We start from the raw sequence: 4077 nt of genomic DNA on the forward strand, positions 1-4077 counted from the left end.
CAGTCTCATCTGCAATTTTGGCCACAGTACTATGCAATCCCTGTTACTTCTAGGCAACTGTCAATATTTCTCTGTCATTCATTCTGCTACTTCAAAGTCTTCTTACTTTTTGCTTCTCATATCACAATTCCACATTGCTCAAATCGTAATCCCTCCAGGTGAAGGAAAATCACATAACTATTTAGCTGTAACTCAGGGGTTAAGTATGTCCAGAAGTGATCTTACAGATATCCGTTCAATGAATCCTGATTCAATATTGTTTATAGATGGTCTTTTCTTTAAAATAACAAAGGCAGTTCCTGTGCAGGATATGCTATCAACCCAGATCATGCAGCCATCAAAGCAACTCCATTGCCTAACATTCAGTCTTCCCAAATGGCTAAACTAATAGTTTTGAATTGGGTATGCATTGTGGTAAAAGAAAAATTGTTAACATTTAACAGATTGTAGATATATATCAGTTTATGATTTTAGGATACCATGGAAGCAGAGGGCATTCAATTAGAAAAATGGCAAAGTGATCATGACATACTAAAAGCTATTAAATATCCAAGAAACATCAGTTATTTAAGTATAAGCCCATAGTCTAGAGATCACCTAGGAAGCCAAAGGCGATGACCTTGCCGATTTATCTGTTAAATTAAACAAGCAGCTTTTACTATTCCACCCTTAATAGGTGCCACTAAGTTGACATCTATTCCCATCAAGCTGTCAGAAGGACAATTGGCTCAATTTAGACAGAATATAATTGCCAAATGGTAATTCTACAACAAAATTAATTTGTCTTCATTTATTAACAAAATTAATTTGTCTTCATTTATTAGTTGTAATATAAGGAAAAAATTTTCCTTTTCCAATTAATTTACTTACCATATTTTTATGCAAATAACACACACCCTCTATGTTTGTTTGCCAAGCATGCCCTCCCCCTGCGAGGTATTTTAGTAAGTGCCATCATGCCAATTCGCTGTAAAAAAAAAATTGGCATAACAGCACTTATGAAAATACCTCACAGGGTAGGGGTGCAGTTGATAAACAAACATAGAAGGCATGCGTTATTTGTGTAAAAATATGGTACTAATTTATGCTTTTATACCTGTGTCTTAGTTTCCTAGTGATGCTCTAACACAAATACTGCAAGTGGGTGACTTTAAAGAACAAAAATTTATTTTCTTACAACTCAGGAGGCTAGAAGTCCAAATTCAGCGTGTGGCTCTAGGGGGCAGTCCTTCTTTTTCTATTTCAATTTCTAGTAGCCAGCAATCTTTGGAATTCCTGAGTTTGTAGATTCATTTGCCTCCAGTGTTCGACATTGTTGTCAGATAGTGTCTGTCTTCCCTTTGTATGTGCTTGCTTCTATGTCTAACTAATCTGCTCTTTTTATAATTCAGAAATGATAAGGTTTAGGACACACCCTACACTGATATGGTCTCATTAAAATAACAAAGAAAACCCTTACTTCCTAATGTGATTATATCTACAGGTATAGGGATTAGGATTCTGGCTCATCTTTTGGGGGACACAATTTAATCCATAACAACCAGTATAGACTCAAGTATTGTTTTTATTCCATGGTTATTGTCATGGATTGAATTATGTCCCCCCAAAAATGTGTGCATCAATTTGGCTTGGCCATGATTCCCAGTATTGTGTGGTTGTCCTCCATTCTGTGATTCTAATTTTATGTTAAAGAGGATTAGGGTGGGATTGTATAACACTCTTACTAAGGTCACATCCCTTATCAAATGTAAAGGGAATTTCCCTAGGGTGTGGCCTGCACTACCTTTTATGTTACAAGAGATAAAAGGAAAGAGAAGCAAGCTGAGAATTGGGAACCTCATACCACCAAGAAAGCAGTGCCATGAGCAGAGCGCATCCTTTGGACCTGAGGTTCCTTTGCTGAGATGCTCCCAGACCAAGGAAAGACTGATGACAAGGACCTTCCACCACAGCTGAGAGTTCAAGCCTTCGCCTGGAGCTGATGCCCTGAATTTGGACTTATAACCTACTAGACTGTGAGAGAATAAATTTTTCTTTGTTGAAGCTATCCACTTGTGGTATTTTTGTTCTAGCAGCACTAGATGACTAAGACAGATTTTTTTTTACTATCATTACTTATTTTGATGTTCAGTTGGTTTCGTATTTGTCCAGTAGAAACCCTTCAGATCTGCTTCTATGGCCTTTTGACATGCTTCCATCATACTTTGAGCAGTATTTTACTTTCTAGAACTACAAGTGTTCCAATCTAGTCTTTTATTTTCCCTGCCCCAATAGTAGGGTAAACTATATTTACAAGGAGCCTGGTTTGTTTTAGTGGGGAATAGTCTTTAGAAACTAGTGTTAGAGCTTACAGTGTGCTCATTGCTATTGGGGTATCTTTGATTCTAGGCTCTTTGAGAAGACAAAGCTAAGATATATCTATCTATATGTATATATAATCTATCTGTAATATTGAATATAACATGGTCTGCCAGAAGAATAAACAAATCTGTCTTGAAAGAAGTATAGCCAGAATGCTCCTTAGAAACAAGGATGGTGAAACTTCATCTCACATACTTTGGACATGTTCTCAGGAGGGACCAGTCCCTGGAGAAGGACATTATACTAGAGTAGAGGGTCATCAAAAGAGAGGAAGATCCTCAATGAGATGGATTGATGCAGCGGCTGCAACAATGGGCTCAAGCATAACAACTATTGTGAGGGTGGTGCAGGACGAGGCAGTGTTTTGTTTTGTTGTACACAGGGTCGCTACGAGTCAGAACTGTCTTGATGGCATCTAACAACAACATATCTGTCTGTTTGTCTTTCTATTATCTATCTATCTATCTAATCTATCTATCCATCAATTCTGACTCATAGTAACTCTATAGGGGAGAGTATAACTGTCCCATAGGGTTTCCAGGACAGTAATCTTTATTATATATATTATTATTTATATGTATATACTTCTCTATCTTTCTACATGTATTTATCTGTATCAAAACCCATGAGTTTATACTGGCAACTTTCATTCCAATTCAGTACCAAAGGATTCATTCTAGCCTTCCCCTTTTCATATATGTAAAAGCCTTCCCCCAAAATGAGAATTCTAGCTTCTTCAATCCTCTCTATATTTAATCATTTGTTCAATCTTACAATATTTGGAAGCTAGTTTCAGAATTGCTAGCTTTTACTGCTATCAAAAACAAACTCTAACTAGAGTTAAATATTTGTTTACAGATTTTCTTTTTTTTTTTTTTTTTGGTTTTAGACTCAGAGTATATAGTCAAAGTACTATGTTCAAAAGTTACTCAGGTTAGTTCTAATTTTCCCCCTGAAGTGTGATTATGCTTTTTAAATTCTAAATATAGTTAGGTTATATTGTTTCTATTTATATTCTATTTTAGGTTTTAGTCTCATCTTTTAGAAATATTATTTTATTTCATTTTTTGAGTACATAAAACTTGAACATGGTTCATAAAGTCAAAACTATTTATAGATATATATACTCAGAGAAATCTCACTCCCTCTCCATAATCTCTCCACAATCTGCTCTCACTGATCCCCGGTAGGTAACCAGTCTCTTTAGTTTCTGGTTTATTCTCTCTGTATTTCTTTTTGAAAAGATTAGAAAAATATGAAACACTAAGAACGTGTATATAATTCTTGCACAAGGGTCATGATAATCTTTTCTGTATCATTTCAGTTTTAGCATGTGTGCTGACAAAACAAGAACTATTGGCTTATTTTATTATCTTGCAATAGCAGTGGATATAATAAAGTGCTGATTAGATTCTTAGAAGTGTATCACTGTTGGATTCCGAGATTGGTCCACTGGGCTGTATTCTTAGCTTTTTCAGTGTCTTACCTGTTTACACTGTTAGCATTAGCTATTATTTACATTTGAGGATGGTTTAAACAGACATGCCTGCACTGGAAGTTCTTTCCCTTCTTAGCCTTAATAAAGCTTGTTACTATGAATAGGCTGTTCAATTTGAACTGACATAAGTTTTTTACCTTTTCCTTCATATTCTTTTTTCTTTTTTTCTGACAATATTCTGCCACTTGTTTTAATTCATTGGTTACTTTCCAGTCCAC

General features: G+C 35.5%; 1 non-coding gene across 1 annotated transcript; it reads right to left on the minus strand.

Annotated features, from left to right (window-relative positions):
- Positions 1–3610: 3610 nt before the first annotated feature.
- Positions 3611–3715, minus strand: LOC111822707 (U6 spliceosomal RNA). The gene has a single exon (XR_002825833.1). It is a non-coding gene; the product is annotated as a U6 spliceosomal RNA (small nuclear RNA).
- Positions 3716–4077: the final 362 nt, after the last annotated feature.

The sequence above is a fragment of the Trichechus manatus genome, unplaced genomic scaffold (genome assembly GCF_000243295.1).
Source record: "Trichechus manatus latirostris isolate Lorelei unplaced genomic scaffold, TriManLat1.0 scaffold00196, whole genome shotgun sequence".
Lineage (NCBI taxonomy): Eukaryota > Metazoa > Chordata > Mammalia > Sirenia > Trichechidae > Trichechus > Trichechus manatus.